This window comes from Pleurodeles waltl, chromosome 11 (genome assembly GCF_031143425.1).
Source record: "Pleurodeles waltl isolate 20211129_DDA chromosome 11, aPleWal1.hap1.20221129, whole genome shotgun sequence".
NCBI lineage: Eukaryota > Metazoa > Chordata > Amphibia > Caudata > Salamandridae > Pleurodeles > Pleurodeles waltl.
Genome location: NC_090450.1, coordinates 197748116 through 197769584, shown reverse-complemented (window position 1 = coordinate 197769584; position 21469 = coordinate 197748116).

Sequence of the window (21469 nt, the reverse complement as noted above, 5' to 3'; positions counted from 1 at the left end):
CCGTACTATTGGATCAAGTCAAGGATGCTGTCATTTATAACAAACTTGACCTCCGAGGGACATATCATTTGGTCCCCATACAAGAAGGAGACAAATGGAAAACAGCTTTCAAAACCCGCTATGGCTTGTTTGAATATCAAGTAATGCCATTCGGTCTCTGTAATGCTCCTGCTGCATTTCATTATTTTCTCAATGACGTCTTAAGAGAATACCTAGATCTATTCGTCATTGTCTACATTGATGACATTCTAATCTACTTCAGTGCAAAAGAACTCCATGAAGAACACGTGAAGAAGGTACTCTTAACTCAGCGAAAACACCACTTATACTGTAAACTTAGTAAATGTGAGTTTCATACAGAAGAAGTGGAGTTTTTGGGTGCCACTTTAATGCCTAAGGGGATGCAAATGACCGACCGCAAAATCCAAGCCGTCATTGATTGGCCCACACCTAAATCTGTTTGAGATGTCCAGTGTTTCCTGGGTTTAGCCAATTTTTATCGGCGTTTCATTGATCATTTTCCCCAAAAAGTGGCCCCATTACGAAATTACTTCGAAAAAATACCCCTTTTCATTGGTCATCAGAAATTAAAGAAGCCTTTCAGATGTTAAAACAAGCCTTTACCACTGCCCCTATCCTAGCGCATCCACGGATTTCGGATCCATTTATTGTAGAAGCGGATGCTTCCAATGTGTCAATTGGGGCCATTTTTTCACAACAACACCCTACTACAGGACAATTACATCCCGTTGTCTATATGCCCAAAAAACTTAACACAGCAGAACAAAACTATACTATCGCAGAGAAAGAACTGTTGGCAATTCGTGAAGCAATCAAAGAATGGAGACATTATTTATCTGGAACAGTCCACTGAATCACAGTCTATTCAGATCATAGGAACTTACAATTCATGAGTTCAGCCCGAGTGTTAACCTCTAGACAATAGCGATGGATGTTGTTCTTCGCTGAATTCGACTTTGTTGTTACTTTCAGACCAGGTAGTGATAACAGAAAAGCCGATGCTTTAATCAGACAAGATCCTACGTTAGTGCACAAAAAACCTCAACCAATGACGATCATTAATAGTTCCAAATTTATATGTTTAATAGCTGCTGACGAATTCCTTGATTCCATTCGTATCCATTTCCACGTCACAGAGTGGCCAACTTGGCTTAAAAAAGGCACTGGTTATTCAATACAACAGGGACTGCCCTTTTATAATTCTAAAATCTTTTTACCAACTAAAGAGTTACAACGCACAGCTTTCCAATGGTTGCACACACATCCAGTAGCAGGCCATCCAGGACCTCAAAAAACCCTAGAACTTATGAAAATATATTTTTGGTGGCCCACACTTACCAAGGATATTAAACAAATGGCAGAATTATGCGAGATTTGCGCACATTGTAAAAGCTCCCATGTTAAACCAAAGGGGCTGTTAATACCTTTACCAACTCCTGATTACCCATGGGAATATATTTCAATGGACTTCATTTCAGGTCTCCCTGAAGTCGACCATGTAAACACAGTGTTAGTAGTCATAGACAGTCTCACTAAATATGCTCATTTTATCGCCTGCAAAGGACTTCCCACATCAAGTTTCTTAGTTAATCTCATTTTGCAAAATATTGTGTGTCTCCATGGTCTCCTAAAGGTTATACTGTCTGACAGAGGATCTCAGCTCTCGGCGCATTTCCAGTAGAAATGGTGCCAGGCCCTACATATTGATTCTAATCGATCTACAAGTTACCATCCATAAACTGATGGCGAGACCGAAAGATTAAACCAGACTCTAAAACAATAGCTACGCTGTTACGCAGCAGACGATCCTTCTTCTTGGCCAACGTTCCTCTGGCTTGCCGAGTTAGCCTATAATAATTCTTGTCATTCTTCGACAAAAACCACTCCATTCTATGGTCTTTATGGTCAACACTCACTCACCTTACAAGTTGATTTACCAAGTTCCACACAAGAAATGCCTGCAGTACAGGGGATGTTATCGCATTTAAGAAAGGTCCACTTACAACTTCAACAAAATCTTCAACAGGCCAAAGTAAGATACAAAAAACAATATGACAAGAAACATCAACCCGGCCCAGAATACAAAGTGAAAGACATGGTCTGGTTATCCACAAAAAATTTGACTTTCAAAGACAAAAGTGCGTTTCATCCAAAATTCATAGGGCCCTATGAAATCCTCCGATGCCTCCGCCCTGTAACATACAAATTGAAGCTACCCCCGTCCTTACGGATCCATCCTGTTTTTCACACCTCATTACTCAAACCTGCCATTGCAAAGTGTAACACACGTCCACCCCCAATTCTTGTTCAAGATCAATGGGAATATGAAGTATGGTCCATTCGAGATTCTCGGTTCCGTGGTAATTCCATATGGTATTTAGTAGCCTGGAAAGGTTACAGTTCCGAAGAGAACTCTTGGGAACCTGCTTCACAAATCCATGCCCTATGGTTAATACGTCAATTTCATCTTCGGTATCCCAGCAAACCAGGTCTGCGCCCGCCCCTGGGGAGAGGGTGTACTGTCAGGACCCCAGTGGCGTGTGAGCGCAATTGCCCATATGTTTCAGCCACCATTTCTGTGAAGCCATGCACCTTGTGTGGTAAAAGTCACCTGCCCAGACGATTGGGTCATTGGTGGTTTCGTTGCCCTCACCATTACCCATGAACACTAAGGTGAAGCCTCTCCACCCTCATCATTTGACCATGCACATCACCGTAGAAATAGAAACAGGAAGTCAGGGAGGACTTCATTTCCCAGCCTTCCCTGGCGATAATTACTTTCGGTGTGGTCAGGCTATACACCCGTTTCACCGACACTTCCTATTCTGAGCGTCTGCGGGGAGTGGGTGTCTTCCGCGTTGCTGCCTGGATTTAATCAAGCCTGTCTTGCTTTTGTGAGCGGGCGGCTCGCGGCAGTGAGAAATTTCCTTTAGGGCATTCCTGCCCTCTCTGTGAACTCCGAATTCAGAGTCTATTTAGATAATGAAATAGTCCGAGCCTGTTGCTTAGCATCATCGTTTCTCTCGGCTGTTTTATCCTGTGTGACTCAAAGTAACCATTTTCTCAGCAACATTTTCTTTCGAAGTTGGCTACATAATTGCTCATGTATATTGTGTAATTTTCTTACGTTGTGAATGCGCTAATTCAAGCCACAGTGTTATTTGAGCTCATATGTTATGCCTTAGCAAAAAGAAAGCAACATTGTGCTTTGTTTTACATTTTCTTGTTGAGACTCAAGTAAGTTTAATTCAGAGAAAAGACAACATTATATATTTCGCCCCGCATGAGTGGCATTAAAGAACACTAGTGTCATTTTATGTTTGATGATTTATAAGACAAGGTATTCTGTGGAATATTTTGATCTACGGCTTTTTTTTTGATCTCTGGAGTAAGAGTTGTGCAGAATTTAATTTCAAAACACATATATAGGAAGTTTGTTTCTTCTGGTAGCAATTGAAATTAGTGAGATCATTGAGAGACAGTGATTTATTTTTGCATAACCATTTACTGTATGTTCTGCATTGACCTTTTCCTTTTCAGATCTCCCTCCTGGCTGTTCCTTCCTGATTACCCCTCCCCCCGGCTGGGCCCCTCTAAAGTTCAGCGTCATAATGGCATCAGACTTTGGTGTTGCCTGGAAGTGGGACCCTTATGAGCATTGTGCAGATCCAGAGAACTTGGACCTCCTGACAAGTGGGTACCTTGGGCACTTACACCTTACAGCAGGTCCAGTTATCCCTTATTAGGGAAGTAGTAGTGTCTAGCAGCTTTGGCCAATAGAGGTAGCTATAGCAGAGCAGCTTAGGCTGAACTAGGAGACATGCAAAGTTAATGCAATACCACTTATAGTTACACAGTACTTATACACAAGTAAAGACAACACTCAGTGTTACCAAAAATAAAGGTATTTGTTTGGGTGACACAGTACCAAAAATATCTTAGAGACAATACTCCTTCTGGAGGTAAGTATTGTACACAATATGTACACTAGACACCAAAATTAGACAAGTAAATAGTCATAGAACAATGCAAACAGTGGGAAATGCTATAGAATGCAATAGGAAAAATAGGTCTAGGGGCAACACAAACCATATACTGAGAAACTTGTATGCGAATCACAAATTCCCCCCTAGACAAGTGTAGTGTGTGCAGAATCGCTGGGAGAGAAAGAATACAGTAAAGATAAGTAAATTAACCCTCCTCAGAGCCCAGAAAAGCAGGAGTAAAGCACTCAGGTTTCCTTAGGACACACTACACCTTGTGATTGGGATTTTGCAGCAGCCAACCAAGTGTGAAAAGAACAACTGCTGGATTCCTGGACCTGAAGACCGGCAAAGGAAGGGGACCAAGTCCAGAAGTCGAAAGAAGTTCCAGGACGGACAGGAGCCCCTGCCAACCCAGAAGAGGGTGCAAAAGAAGAGTCCCTGGTTGGTCGAAGACTGCAGAAATGCACCCTAGAAAGATGCCAGCCGGTTCCTGTGTGATGCTAAACATGTCCCATGGCGTGAAGATCGTTGCAGATGAGATTTTGTGTTGTAAGTCACCAATAAGCCTTGGCTACGACAAAAGTGCATTTTGTGTCAAAATGGCGCTGGATGGACCCAGGAGGGATCTAGGGGCCTCAAATCAGTGTGAGGAAGAAGAGGGGGTGCTCAGCACATTAGAGAGCTCTCTGGATGCCAGCCAGCACCCCCAGAGGTCCCAGGACACGTGGACAAATGAGGTACAAAACGCGTTAGGTGCAGCGCAACAAAGGAACGTCCCACGCCGCCGGGGACCTGGGCCAGGATGTGCATGAAGGAATTTAGCAAAGAGTGCACAGAGGCCTCAGGAGGTGAAGAAGACACAGTACATAGGGGTACCGTTGCTCTTGGGGAAGGCAAGGTCTTACCTCCTCCAAATTGCATCAGCAGGACCTCAGGACAGTCTATGCAGTCTATGTTGATGATGTCCACCCTCTGTGTCCTTAGGAGCACGCTCGTCGCTGTGAGAGGAGTCCCAGGGTAACGGTTGTTGTCCTGGAAGGTGCCTACTTGGAGCAGGGGAGTGACTCTGTCACTCCACTGGAGATTTCTTCGGTCCTTCTGGTGCAGGATGAAGACAGGGAGTCCCCAGAGCGTGCACACCGTGGAAACTGTTGCTGTTGCTGACTTGGAGCTGAGGTTGCTGAAGAAAAGTGTCTCCTGTAGACACTTTTTTGCAGTTACAGTATTTTTGGAGCAGGCTTCAGTTGATCGAAGGTCAGAAGAGACGGAAGTTGTTGCAGAGGATTCCTGAAGGAAACTTGCAAGCAGAATCTGAAGAGAACCCACAGGAGAGACCCTAAGTAGCCCTAAGAGGGGTATTGGCTACCTTATCAGCTAAGGACCTATCAGAAGGTGTCTCTTACGTCACCTGCTATCACTGGCCACTCATAGCCCTCCAGAGTGCCCCTACACCTTGTAAAGCAAGATGGCTGAAGTCTGGGACACACTGGAGGAGCTCTGGGCAACACCCCTGGGGAGTGATGGAAAGGGGAGAGAACATGCTTTGTTCTGCCTTCCTGGGACATGGCTGCCCACACCCCAGGAGGGCAGAACCCTGTCTGTGAGATGGCAGCAGCTGTAGCTGCAGTGCAAGCCTCAGAGCTGGTTTTGCAGTGCTAGGCGTCCATGGTGGAGCCCCCAGGATACATGGAATTGGGGGACAATTCCATGATCTTAGACATGTTACATGGCCATATTCGGAGTTACCTTTGTGAAGCTACATATAGGTATTGACCTATATGTAGTGCATGCATGTAATGGCGTCCCTGCACTCACAAAGTCTGGGGAAATGGCCCTGAACTATGTGAGGGCACCTTTGCTAGTACAAGGGTGCCCTCACACTTAGTAGCTTTGCACCTAACCTTCAGCAAGTGAAGGTGAGACATATAGGTGCCTTATAAGTTACTCAAGTGCAGTGAAAATGGCCTGTCTCACTCAGATCCTGCTAGCCAGGACCCCAGTGCTCATAGTTTGTGGCCTAATGTGTGTTTTGTGAGCAGTGCTAAACTGTGTCACTGAAGTTCTGCTAATCAGAACTCCAGTGCTTATGCTCTCTCTATTTCCAAATTAGTCACTATCATTTAGTGACCTCATATTCCAATTGGCACACTGGACCCCTTATAAGCCCCTGGTACATGGTACCTAGGTAACCAGGGCATGGGGGTTCCAGGAGATTTTTATGGGCTGCAACATTTCCTTTGCCACCCATAAGGAGCTCAGACAAACCTTTCTTCAGGACTGCCATTGCAGCCTGAGTGAAATATTGCTCACACTATTTCACAGCAATTTTCACTGCACTTAAGTAACTTATAAGTCACCTATATGTTTAACCTTCATTTACTAAAGGCTAGGTGCAAAGTTACTAAGTGTGAGGGCACCCTTGTAATAGCAAAAGTGCCCCCACGCTGTTCAGGGCCAATTCCCTGGACTTTGTGAGTGTGGGGATACCATTACATGCGTGCACTACATATTGGTCAATACCTATATGTAGCTTCACAATGGTAACTCCGAATATGGCCATGTCAGGTGTCTAAGATCATGGAACTGCCCCCCTAATCCAAATCTGTTATTGAGGGGCCAATGCCATGCATCCTGTGGGATCCACCATGGACCCCCATACAGCCAAACCAGCTCTTTGAGGCTTGGACAGCAGCTGCCACCTCACAGACAGGGTTCTGTCCATCTTGGGTCTGAGCAGCTCAGTCCCAGGAAGGCAGAACAAAGCATTTCCATTGGAAGGAGGGTGTTACACCCTCTCCCTTTGGAAATATGTGATACAGGCTTGAGAGGGGTAGCCTCCCAGAGCCTTTGGAAATGCTTTGAAAGGCACAGATGGTGCCCTCCTTGCATAAGCCCATCTACAAAAGTTCAGGGACCCCCAGTCCCTGCTCTGGCACGAAACTGGACTAAAGGAAAGGAGAGTGACCACTCCTCTGTCCATCACCACCCCAGGGGTGGTGCCCATAACTCCTCCAGTGTGTCCCTGGCGTTACCCATCTTGTTTTACAAGGTGTGGGGACACTCTGGAGATCTCTGAGTGGCCAGTACAAGCAGGTGACGTCAGAGGCCCCTCCTGATAGGTGCATACCTGGTTAGGTAGCCAATCACCCCCTCAGGGCTATTTAGGGTCTTTCCTGTGGGTTCCTCTACAGATTCTGCTTGCAAGTTTCCATCAGGAATCCTCTGCAACTACTGCTTCATCCTCTGACCTCGGATCAAACGCAGGCTGCTCCAGGAACTGCTGTAACTGCAACATAGTATCCAGAAGGGCTACTTTGACTCTGCATCTTCAGCTCCAGCAAGCAACTGCAACAGTTTCCACAGTGTGCAGGCTCTGGGGTATCTCTGTCTTCACTCTGCACCAGAAGGACCTAAGAAATCTCCCGTGGAGTGGTGGAGACACTTCCCTGCTCCAGCAGGCACCTTCTAAGATGACGACCGGTTCTCTTCGACTCCTCTCCCGGTGACGAGTGTGCTCCTTGGAACATAGGTGGTGGACCACTTCGACACAGACTGTCCTAAGGTCCTGCTGTCCAAATTCGGAGGTGGTAAGAGCTTGCCTTCCCCGTTTGCGACAGTACCCCTGTGCACTGTGTCATCTTCACCTTCTGAGTCCTCTGCGCACTATTTGCAAGAATCCTTCATATACAGCCTGGCCCAGGGCCCCAGCACTCTATCCTGTGACGCTCAACTTGCTGAGTTGTTCTCCGGAAGCATGGGACCTTCTGTTGTAGTGCTGCAGCAACTGCAATTTGCACCTTCTTTGTCCCGGTGTCCTGGGACCTCCATGGGTGCTGCCAGTTCATCTGGGTTCCTTCCAGTGTTGGGAACCCTCTCTGCCTCCTCCTTCTGAGTTGAGGCCCCCAGGTCCCTCCTGGGGCCAGGCAGCGCCATTTTGATGCAATCCGCAACCTTGCTTGAACCAAGGCTTGTTGGATGAATCCAGCACTGCAACTAACCTGCATCCAACATCTCCATGCTGGATATCCTTTTCATCATGCAGGAACCCGAAGCCATCTTCTTTTGTGCTCTTCTGCAGACTTCTTCTAATGAGAGAATCCTCTTTTGCACCATCTTCTAGGTTGGCAATGGCTTCTATCCTTCCTGGAATCTTTTGCGACTTCTGAATTTGGTCTCCTCTCTTTGCAGGTCTTCAGATCCAGGAATCCACCATTTGTTGTTTGCAGTCTTGCTTGGTACTTGCAATAACTCTGATCACGACTTGTAGTGTGTCTTGAGGAAACTTGCAGTATGTTACTCCTACTTTCCTGGGCTCTAGGGTGGGGTATTGTACTCACATTTGTGGTTTTCTTACACTCTCAGTGACCCTCTACACACTACACTTGTCTAGGGGGGAATTTGTGATTCGCATTCCACTTTCTTAGTATATGGTTTGTGTTGCCCCTAGACCTATTTCTTTCTATTGCATTCTACGGTATTTTCTATTGTTTGCACTATCATATGCCTATTTACTTACCTTATTTTGGTGTCTAGTGTATATATTGTGTATAATACTTACCTCCAGACGGAGTATTGCCTCTAAAATATTTTTGGCCTTGTGTCACTAAAATAAAGTACCTTTATTGTTGGTAACACTGAGTATTGTCTTTTATTGTGTATAAGTACTGTGTAACTGTAGTGGTATTGCAGGAGCTTTGCATGTCTCCTAGTTCAGCCTAAGCTGCTCTGCTATAGCTACCTCTATCAGCCTAAGCTGCTAGAACACTACTACATTTCACTAATAAGGGATAACTGGACCTGGTTTGAGGTGTAAGTACCCAAGGTACCCACTACAAACCAGGCCAGCCTCCTACAATATTGTGTATAATACTTACCTCAAGAAGGAGTATTGCCTCAAAGATATTTTTGGCATTGTGTCACTAAAATAAATTACTTTTTTTTTTTTTGTAACACTGAGTGTTGTCTTTTATTGTGTATAAATACTATGTAACTATAGTGGTATTGCAAGAGTTATGCAGGTCTCCTAGTTAGTTCAGCCTAAGCTGCTCAGCTACAGCTACCTCAAGACAGCCTTGGCTGCTAGAACACTGCCTACATTTCACTAAAAGGGATAACTGGACCTGGTATAAGTTGTAAGTACCTTAGGTACCCACTACAAACCAGGCTAGCCTCCTACACCATCTTATGTAGGTCCTGACTCCATCTTGACTAATGTAGGTCACAATTTTCTCATTCTCAAACAATGGAAGTCACCATGTTTCCCAGATTCTGCAGAATCATTGTCATGTCTGCTATTCAGCGCAGATGTCGTCTGACATTATCTTTCTAAGAACTGTGAAAGCGTCAAGTCATCCAATTGATGACATAGATACAACACTTCATTCTTCTGGGTCAAATGTGTACTTTTTACCACATCAAGTTTAACCAAGAACACCTAATGACATATAGCGAAAATAATGTAGTCTGAAATGACATTCTTTGACCTTCTATGTTCATAAGCTAATGCCTGGGACACACGCCTTAACATACATAATCTATGTCAGACATTTTAAAGATATGCACTTTGCACTTCACAGGTGCACATCTAGCCTGAATCCTGAAGTTGATAAAACTGAGTCTCGGAGGACAACAAAACCTCTACTGCAGTGTGTATTTGCCCTTCAGGGAGAACACTGTCTTCATGTCTCTGCTGATAAAGACAACCTTTGCTGTGAACAAGGTATGAAGTGAGTCTTTTCCGTCGAAGTAGGCATTAGAGTGTTGAGTTCTGGATGACATTTTAACCATGTTAGAAATGTTCATTTTATTCTCTGCATTTATAATGGGTGTTTTGGCTTTTTTAAAAAATATTCTGTGTAGTTGTTTTAGATGTATTGATAAACAGATTGTTCCTGTAATATAAATATTTTTACCTAAAAGTGTACAGTGTGTGTGTGTGTGTGATACGATGAATAACAAAATAAGGCCTGTTGCTGTTACCATGGTACCCCTGGTTCCTTATAGGATTAGTACAAATCCAAAGGCAATGCCTCTATCTCAATTACAAACTAAGTAGTGTTTTGCCTGGTTATAATAACTTGACCTTCACATTCATCACTGGTGCGTTGAACCAAGTTCACCGGTGTCATTCATGGGTGGGAAAGTACACCTTGTAGACATACGCCAAAGTTGTAGCTTACCCCACACTCCCTTCCAACCCCATTGCAACTAAGTTCCCACTTCTGAGAGGTCCAAATCCAACCCACTGAAAAAAAGCTAATCCACACTCACCGCTGTAAACACTGATGTGTTCAAAATACCTTGCAGTTAGTGGTGGAGTCATGGAACTCATGTCAGTGCACTGCTGTGTGGACTGACACAGATAGGCTTTACAATTACATAATCCTTCTCTTATACAGATTCTGATGTGTACCATCTGTCAAGTACCACTCTATGATGGGCTCACCTTACAACTTCAATATGATATAATCATCAGTGACACCATTGTTGTACTGTTCATGCCAAAATGAACAAGAATTGGCAAAGCTGATATATTTGGCATTAATCACCAGCCTTCTGGCAATAATTGTTTTTGGAAAACATTAGGAGGAGAGAAGAAAGAAAGAAAGAAAGAAAGAAAGAAAGAAAGAAAGAAAGAAAGAAAGAAAGAAAGAGAGAAAGAAAGAAAGAAAAAAGTCAAAAGAGGATAACTTAATGCAGAACAGTTTCAAATGGACACAATCTGGGATGCTGTGAAATAGCAGGTTCCAGAAAAGCAAAACACTCCAAGAGGAATTGTCAACAGCATTGGTAGGAGATGGGAATTTATAAAGATGGAACCTACAGCAAAAGGGTCCTCCTATAACATCAGATTCTAAAAACAAATCCCACACTAAAGTAATTATAAAGTGAAAATAAAACAATGGCACTTTAAGAGAATTAGCTTCAGTGTGGGTGGGCTCCTTGTGAGAGAGCAAAATGCAGTCACTTAAAGTAAAGCTAATCAGTCGCTTAAGTAAGCTGGCCCACTGCTCCATGCTATATACTGTAGTTGACAGAACCAAGATGTGAATGACACAACAAAAGACCAATTGTTAAACAGAGGTAGACCCTATATGTAAGCATATTATACATATTTTAGTAACATAAAAAGGCCTTGGCAAACAACAGACCCGCCAAGCTTACCAGCTGTGGCTGCTGAACCACTGTCCTAACAATTAATTCTGGTTTCAGTTGTGTCCCTCTCATTTGAATCTTCCTGAGAAGTGAAATACTTTTCTCTCCTTGAGTATGTCTGATCCTAGCCAACCAATTTCTTTCTCCCTCCTAAGCAGTGTATCCTTCTTTTCTTCAATGTGATCACCCTCTCAAATATCAGCCTTCCATATTTGTAAGATAGATGCCTTGGCCATAGTGGTGTCCCAGACAGTGCATCCATACCTTACAGAGAGATAGGAACACCTTAGCCCTCCATTCACCCGAGCAGAATGGGAAAAAACACATCCATTATCATCACACAGAAGCGTTGGCAAGGTTTCACTGCAAAATCAGTGCTAATTTGATTTATAAGACTTAATTCTGTTCCAGAAATTGTGGGATATTGCTACAAATTGTATTAATACAAAATCGACTCTCATCAGCACATAAGGTCAACCTATTATGGTTTACAGCAAGGTTGTATGGTGAGAGGGGACACCGAAAATATTTGTGTTGCATCTATATCAAAATCCCTTGTGGTAGGAGTAGGCTGAGGCTCTGCTGCATGTCCCATGCTGTCGCTGACCCATCTTCTCATTCTGACAGAAGACTGACGCATTGCACGAGGCTTTCCATGCAGCACTAAGTCGCTCCACCATCTGATGGCAACCGTAGGGGAAAAAGGTCTCTTGGTACATCAAAACATGGCTGATTTTATTAACATCAAGTGATAGCCAAGCTGCTAGAAAGCCAGCAGTGACAAATATATGCTTTTTGTGTTCTACCCCAAAGGTTACCCCCATGGAGAAGGATATCACTCCCACCCCCCAGTGCCTATGGCTGCTACTGGTAAGTTTATGATTTCTCTCTGTATTGACAGAAGCAGATACAATTGTGTTGGAAGTGCAGTCCTCATTTTCACAGACACAGCAGGTAAAACACAAGAAGAAGCAATGCATGCCCCCAAACACACACAGAAGAGCTGTGACTAAGGGCCAGATGTAGGTAGAAAACATTTTGCGAGGTGCAAATTGTGAGTCCCAGCGACTTGCAATTTGCACCTCTCAAAATGTCATGCAGAACGGTGTCTTAGACACCTTCTGCGACTCACTAAAATATTTATGAGGTGGGTCGCAGTTTGCGACCCCATAGCGAGTCTAGGCACTCACGGGGATGGTGGCCTGCTGGAGACAGCATACCACCATGTCCGTGACTGCTTTTCAATAAAGCAGTTTTTTTTTTCTTTTTGCAGCCTGTTTTCCTTAAAGGAAAACGAGTTGCAAATAGAAAAAATACCGAAACCTTTTTGTTTCGGTTTTTTTCAGAGTAGGCAGTGGTCCATAGGACCACTGCCTGCTCTGAAAAAATATTATTGTGAGCATTCACAAAGGGGGAGGGGTCCCATGGGGACCCCTTCCCGTTTGCGAATGAGTTACCATCCACTTCAAGTGGATGGTAACTGCGAGTTGATTTGCGACTGCTTTTGCGGTCACAAATCAACTCTACATTGCGGTGCGACTCGCAAATAGGAAGGGAACACCCCTTCCTATTTGCAAGTCTGAAACACATTTTGCGAGTCGGTACCGACTCGCAAAATGTGTTTCTGCATCGCGTAAGGGCTTTTGCGCCTCGCAAATGGTGTTTTTCGCCGTTTGCGAGGCGCAAAAGTCTTCCTACATCTGGCCCTAAGTGTATAATGAGTTGGAGTTGGAATTGTTAATTCCAGTAAAGGTTTAAAGGTGAGCTCAACCCCTGGCAACTATGGCACGGAATTCATTGTATGTAAATAGGGCATATTTTAATGAACAAAATGACACCAGAAGGACAAAAATGTAATCAGGGGAACCAGATATATGAATTTTTAAAGTTGTAAATAAAAACAGCACCAAAAAGCATTAAGCATCAACAGGTGTCATCTGGTTGCACTTGACGATTACCTTGGCGCACGTTAAGCCAACCATAATGGAATGCGGGTAGGATAAAAGGACCATGTTCAACCTGGCAGGAAGTTTTGCATTCTTACTTCTTCCTTTACTCTCCAAAATGGAAGTAAAAAAACCTCAGTGAGGCAAAAAAAGAAGATTGTGGCTTAGAATGGTTCTGCAAGTCAGGATATCTATAGGGCGAAATCCTGCTGAAGCCATTGACTTTTGGCATGAAAGCACCATGAAGGAGAAAAACAAAATTTGTGATTGAGGAAGGACCCTCATGGTTAGATACTTTTACTTTGGTGCATTTACCTGGTGAAGTTTTGACTGTCACAAGTAGTCACTTCTTTGGAGCCCAGATTTCTGAAGTGGGGCAAAGCTGAAAACCGTAGCTGAACAGGGCTCCACAAGGCCTGCTACCTTCTTCTCAACGTGACACTGAAACGGATTTGCTCTTGTGGAAAAGTTCCAACAAGGAACAACCCGAATCTTTGGCCCAGCAGCAGAACACACTTGTCTGACTTACTTGGCATGTGTGTCCTATTCCAATGTCCGCTCTCTAGTTCCAGGACCGCAGGAATAGCACTTGAGGCAAGGATTCACTCCAATAGAAGCCACCAGAAGGGTTGAGGGCAGGTCCAGTTGGAACTGGTCAGCTGAGCTATTCTATGGAAGTGGGCTTCTTGCAGCTTTTGTGTCCCTGTAGCTTAGCATGAGGTCAGCCAACTGAATCTTGAAGTCCACTTCTTATTCCTGGGTAGAAGTGGCAGCAGATCCAGCCCTTGGGGTTCTCCTCAGAGGTACAGTCCTTCTTCAGTTTTCCATAGATCCAGATGTGTTCTGAAGAAGGTGCTGAGGGGTGCCACCTTCAAGCCTGGCACTAGCCTGTGGGTGATGGTGACTCCTAGCCCACCCTAACAAGTAGTTGAAATTTTCCCAGGGGCAACTTACCCATTTTTGCAGCAGTTACTGGTTGCATGGCAGCAAACAATCCCATGATGTACTACACAAAACAAATGTAGCAGGAGCTTTCTTCCCTTGTGCAGAGCTCATGTGCCCACCCTAGAGATGTGGCCAAGAAAATGAGCAACCCATCTTCTGTGGTTACATAAAACTGTACTGGCAGTGGGTCATCTTCCACTGGGATTGGTGCTTAGTTGGCTAGTTCGGAAAAGGGAAGCAGGCCCAGGTGTGAGCTGCATCTGTCAGTGACAGGGTAGGCACCCTCTGAAGATATGCAAGGGGCTTTGCACAGTCTCCAAGCTATCCTGTAGGGGAAGGTCAACTTTCCTCCACACCCAAGGCCTTTGGCTCAGCTCTGGGAGCCACTTCACACCTAATCAAAGAGCTATTCACCTCTTGGGTGACAGATGAAAGCTCGATCACATGGTCATCTAGATGCTTAATGAAGGTTAAAATACCTCTTTTGAAGTATTGTTTTTGAAATATTTATTACAAATCGAACTTTGCCAATACATTCTAATTGTAATAAACATTTAAAGCATCCCAGAAGTAGCTTTTTATCTGGTTCCTAGGTGATAACATTATTTAATGTTAATGTTAACTCCAAATAATTTCCTCTGGAACAGCTAACCCTGTTACTCTGAAAATAGCTTTTTAGGCCTTTTAATTGTAAGGACATATTTTTCTCTAAACCAATACATGTCCTACTATTAAATACCATGCACTCTGACTTTTGAGCATTTTAGGATAACTTACTGGTCATTTGTTAATTAAAAGAAGAGTTTATGCATGTCAATGGTGATTGTTTTGAAATCTTGGATGTGCAATTTCAAATTATACAGCTGGGCTACTGGTGGCAGGTCTGCAATTATTTGTTGCATTGTCATTTTAATTGTGGCACAATATGTGCTGCAGTCCACTAGTGACATTTACGTTAATGGTCTCAGGTACACTTGGGGGCATATTTACACAGAAGTGGTGCAGCGTGGACTGAGCCAAAATAGGCAGCACTGCACTGCCTCATCTGAAACGCAGGGATGTGCCATGTTTACCCAAATACGGTGCACCCCTGTGTTTCCCCTTGTGCTGGCGCTAAATTTAACTGCCACCACCAATGCAGGCATCCTTGCACCATAGTTCAAGGATGTCTGCACTGAAGGGTATTATTGTGTATGAGCAGAAAGGTGTCCCTTGCTGCACATAAACAATCTACAATGGTGATTTGTTACTTCTGTGTGTACTGTAGGTCTCAAGACAATTGGTATATGAGGGAGACTCACAAATATCACAAATGTTTTGCACTAAACCTGATAAGAACATGCAGCTTTTTCGATTTATGTGTTGTGCTGTGTCCCACTGCTACTGTGGCCTGGGGTATATGTTTTGGTCCAGTTCATTCCTGTGGAAATGTCACTTCCTATGTCACCATTTGTTTAATCTATGATACATGACATCTGTTTTCATAAAGACTTTATATAATGTATGTGTGCATTAACAGCATATTCATGATGGTGCCTGTGTGTATGGGTCTAACATAACAGTCTGATCATCACCTTCAATTCTAGTCTTCATTTGTTCACTCCAACCTCCATTAAAGTAACTGTGATGTCAATTACAAGCTCCTCTCACAGCAGCAATTGATATTGTGATGGTGGTTCTACAGCTGTCCCTAGAACCTCCTGACTGGTGTTAGGACATAAGAGATTTGTCACTCTACTTCAGATTGTTTCTCTCCTTATTCTCTCTCTCCACAGAACAGAGAACAATAATTGTATGCATCATATTGTGCCACAATTTCTGCAATAACTTAGTGGGGGTCATGTCTACAACGAAGCCAAATGTTCGACCATTGCTAGCTCCTGTGTAAGGATATTCAGCTCATCCGCCATCCTTCTCTAGTGGTAGTAGTCAGAATGGTCAATTGCATGTGTTGCGACTTCACAAAATTTCCCTGTCTGAGTCACCTAAAGGGGAATCAGGGGTCTCATTTAGAACTTTTTGCAATAGGACAGGGTTGCAAGACTTCCTGCTGCGCTGCCCTGCCTCAAAAAGATAGGTCAGGAATGTGCAATATTAAGGAAATACTGTACATTCCAGTCCTTTCTGCCTGTGTCGGTGCACAAATTGGTGCCTAGTGCCAACACAGTCACCCTTGCACCATGGTGTAGGGTGTCTGTGTTGTTGACACAATTGTTTTTGTGCAGGGTGGTGCAAGGGTGTCTGCGTTGTTGGCACATTTGTTTTTATGCAGGAATGGACACCTTCCTGCACAAAAACAATCACTAGAAGCGTTTTCCACTTTCTATGTGTGCTGCAGAATGCAGCACACATAGAAAGAGGAATAAATGAGGAGAAATAAAGGTATTTCTTCTCACAAATCCTCCCCTGGGGAGGTGCACAGATTTGACGTATTCCCTGGTTTATAGATCCATGTAAATCTGTGTCGAAACCCATGGGTGTTGTATGGGAAAACCCGCTGCAACGCCTATGGAACGCATCCTTGACATAGAGTATTGTAAGGCAGCCCTTTGTGCTGCCTCGCCTTACTCCATATCTATGAGGCCATGCAAAGCCATGCAGGGTGGCTTTGTGTTGCCTCATAAATATGATTGAGAGGCCTGTGCCACTAAACCATCATAAGAATTGAAGCTTCGGTGGCGCATGTCTCTTTTAAATGAGGCCCCTAGTATTTTCTCATGATAGTTGGGCAAAGTCATACAAAAGGTACAACATCCCTAGAAAGATCAAACTTCTTTGGGAATTACCATATGTTTATGTGCCCCCATGGGAGGGTGACACCTCATCACCCTGGTACAGTATGCTTTACGACAGAGGTCCACCAACTATTACTGGGAAGCATCTGAGAGTAACACTATCCTCTGACAGTCCTGCGTCCTTTTGGGAGTTCCTTTAACTTGGCTCAGGTTATAACTTATGTCACTTGTGTCTGTCATTGTCCTTGGGGCTAGTTGTGAATAAGGAAGGACATGCCAGTGGATGGCATTCTGTGGGTGGAAGAGGTACTATATGCTTGTGTAGAATTTTCTGGACAGGCATCTAGCATTTTCTGAACATGCAGTATTTTTTTGGAGACATACGTGAAGGTTAACAAACTCATATTGGGATATGTGCAACTTACTGTGAAATCGTTTCCAGCAAAGAAAACCCAAGTTTGTTATGTTAAGATCTAACAGCAAATGTTCTACACGTTCTCAGGAGCCATTTGTTGAAGAAAACTCAGAAAGGTTGACAGGCCAGCCTGTCAATGAGTAAAGTGGAATGGCGATAGGGCAGTGCTATACCACCTTCTTGCATTCAGATTCACTGATATTCTTGTCCTGTCCACTTCCTGTGCCAGCTAGAAGGAATACCAACTAGTGTAGCATGCAGAGGGTGTCACAGAAATAGAAATGATTGATGATGCACATGACTATTCCAACCACCTCCTTCACAGCCTACTGCAGATGTTCCTCTCCTCCATTTCTCTAGTGTATACAGAGGAAAATGCTTCAGAATGAAGATCGAGGCCCGAATGAAAGAGGTTGTTCTTGGTTGGAGGTATCAGCCCATAGGGCTGGAAAAGGGTTATTTGATCAATAACTATAAGTAGACATGTTGATTACTCACATTTTCACTCCTTTGTGTACTTGTCATTTTCTAGTCATTCGTTTGTCTTTCGCTATGAGTGGTATTAAGCCAATTCCCACGTTCTACATTTTGGGAACAGCATCTAAGGTAGAACAACTTTGCAGCTGCATTGAATTTGTGAAGGGCTTGCCCATGACCATATAGACAATACAGGTAATATTGAGGAACAGGGATGTAGAGGTGAGATCACTTGGGGCACTCTCCCAGAACGCTGTCTTTGAAGAGCATTACTAGAAATAACTATTTTTTATGACCTTCCTTCGCTTTCCTTGAAATGCACATTCACGTGTATTTGGCTATTGGTACGATTTTTAATCATTTTCAAATCCAAGCTTCATCAATATCTGACATTGCATAGTGCACATGATGTTTCCCTTATATAATGCCTCCACAGAGATATGCATCCTTGGCCCTGATGAAGAGTTCAAAGAGCAATGTCCTCATTTGCTGAGGGCAAAACACGTGGGCATTTACTATAAAGAGCATGTTCACACCACCACTTGGACCACTTGGATAACTGATTTCTCCCAAGAAATAATAATAGAGACCTTCACCCTATATTCGGGTATCAGATACTTGCTCTCAAATGGTTCTACATTAACTGTTGTGTTGGTCTGAAATGGGCAAGTGATAATTGGCTGAGGCAAACAACGTGATTACAATCAGGAAACTGGGTTAAAAAACGGCATGAAATATCATTGCTTCACTCAGATAAAGATTCTTATCCAGAACACAATTGTTATTTTTGTTAAAATTAGGTGACCAAAAACTGTGGGCACAGTCTTTGGTCAGAAGCAGGTGCTGTGAATAGCCATGTGCACATTGCAGCCAGTTGAACTGCATAAAAAATAATATAGCGCCTAAAATGAGACCAATGAGCATCAATCACCGCGGCAAATGGCATCCTTTTAATTAATTACATAAAATACGAAGGCTTGAACTGTACTCAAAAAAGAGGTGTGCTCTTGAAAGAGATATACTGAGTAAGCCTCCAGGTGCTACGAGTCTTTAGGGATTGTACCCAGGAGCACGTCAACAAGACCGAAGCTAATATTTATTGCTTAAACGCCGGCACGAAAGTCAGTATGATTTTTTTTTTCTCCAAATGCAGAAGACATTTTTCGAGTGATTATTTTCAGTGTTTTCTTCGTTCCGATTCCCTTTTCTGTTTGCCTCCGTGGGCGACTGCCCCATCCCCTTTCATGTTCCCTTCATGAGCACTAAACTCCGCACGCGTATCACTGACCTTCATTACTTTTCGAAATAAATAGAAAGACACACAGAAACGAAATAAAAACAGAAGAAATCCTCGGACTCACAATGTTATTGTAAGTCAATTATCGCACATATCTTCCAGTAAATTATTTACTTCTATGTAGAGATAAGCTCAAAAGTGATACTCACATTTGTGCATGCAAATAAATGTTAGTGGTAAAATATGGTTCTAGAGTGAAAAATCACTAACAATTTTCATGTGTCAGTTTTTGTCTTTTTTTTTTTTCACTAAAGAATTATTATAGTAGCGGAGTGTACAACAAACATAGAGGGATGTATTTTTCCGTGTACTTCCCAGTGCAATTGTTTTTTTCAATACATTGATGATTAAAATAAATGCGCTGAGTCTTTCCTGATAGGAGCAAACTTGCCATAAACATATCTTGATCGTGTACAATATTACTTCAGCCATGCTGCGCAAACTGCAGCAAAAAAGTACCTGGAAGCAACCCTGAGTTTATGGGCAGTAAGTAGACAGTTGGTGGGTTATGGACAAATCTATGTCACAATATCGAGATCAGATATTGATCTGAGGTAATATCTACTCCACAATATCAGCTACTAGTATTTCATCAAGGTAAGCATTTACGAGAAGTTAGGGATGCACTATTCTTAACTCCCGGTCTACCTGCCCTGACCATAAGTTGGCTCTCAATGTTGAATCTTCAATATTAAGGTAGAAAACCTGTGGGCGTTTTGTCAAGAGCGTGTCGTGAACCCATTGCTACAAATCATTGTAAAGCAATAATTACATCAATAAAGATTATAGGTTTTTAGGGTGTGTATACTGTCGACATTTGGTGGCGGTGGCAGTGGCGGGGGGGGGGTGTTGAATTTCTACGCTCAACCAACTATAATAACTAAACAGCTTCTTTGATGCCGGCTGGAGACATAGTTATCATATCTCTTAATTTAGCAATCATATTTTATAGGCTAGAAAAGTCTGTCTTGCTTTTAGTTTTTGCAGCCGTATTTGCTGCTGTCATTTGAAGCTCTCCCAGTAACAACTGCATGCCTGTATCTGCTTCTTGATCTAAATCATTGTGTGGGCTCCTTCCCATCTCTCAGCTGTGCTTGTGTAATACTCTGGGGCAGTGCGATTTTTTGGTTACGCCAGCACAATCTGTGTCATTTCACTTTACATTTGTTAGTTGGAATTCCCAAATTTGCACCAATACCTCTTGTGGTGTAATTTAATTCGGGTACCTTAGGAAAAGCACATTTCCAAAACGTGAGGGACTATTTTCGCGTTATTTGGTATTTTGAGCATTTTTTTGGAGAGAGAAAAATGTCCTCGTGTTTAAAATAAATGCGTGGATACAACTTGTGCTAAATTATAACGCTGAAGGAGTTTTTTGCTTTCATGTAATTCTGGTGGAACTGTGCATAATTACGCAAAAGCAAAGTATGCAAATTCGTACAACCATGAAAAACTCTCTATTGCTCTAAAAGGGCTTACATGAATCTCTGGCTTCGAGGAAGATGCTAGTCTTCTAGTCTGGTGTCACACAAGTCTTCCTCTCCATTTACGTTTTCCTCTTCCACTTACTGATATCAAAATACATTACAATTTATTCTTCTTCAGCATTTCTTCTGGAACATTATCCACAAAAATGACAACATTAATTTCTGTTCCCAGTGGAGAGTCGAACAGCCCTCAACCTCCGGCCAATAAATCTTCTCACTACTGGAGCAGGTGCTGAAGTGATTAAGAAGCACATTGCCATTACACAACTATAGTGCATAGCGTGTAAAGAGAAAAAAAAAGAAAACGCACCATAATGCTTTTCTCAACAAAAATATCCAGAGCAGAACTTTGAAATATCGGTTATGTAGTTCAAACCATTCCCTCAAGCACGCCACAGTCTGTTTGAACCAAACGTTGACAAAAGAACAGGTTTGACTTTTTTAATATAGTTTATGCACTTATGCAGATAACCTTATGTAAAAAAAAATGGCTGACTCAAACAGAGATAGGTAACAGTGCACTGCTCTCTGCACGCTCATTCAATATTTGCCTTTTTGGTGTTATGATACATATTTGTATTTGTAAAGCGTTTACTACCCCTGCCGAGGCGTCGAAGAAACATTGTTAGAAACGTGTATGTCATCGCTCTATGCATTGCAAACATTCAAAGTAAGTAAAGTTCATTAAGGAAAGATTTTGTTACAACTCGAGTTTTTGCTGCATACATATACGAAAGCACTGCAGCAAAAAATAGACCAGTTGTAAAAATCTGTTAAAAGAACATGCAACCGCAAAAGTCCCTGATTTGCAAAATCTTAAATAAAATTAATCGCTTTTAAGAAACGCAACATAGATAACTTAGGGGCACATTTACAAGAAAGTGGTGCATCGGTCATGATGCACCACTTTTCTTGCATCGCTTCTTCCCCACCTAACGACACCATGGTTGCGCTGTATTTACAATATTGCGCACCATGGCGATCGTTAGGACAATATCGTCAAAA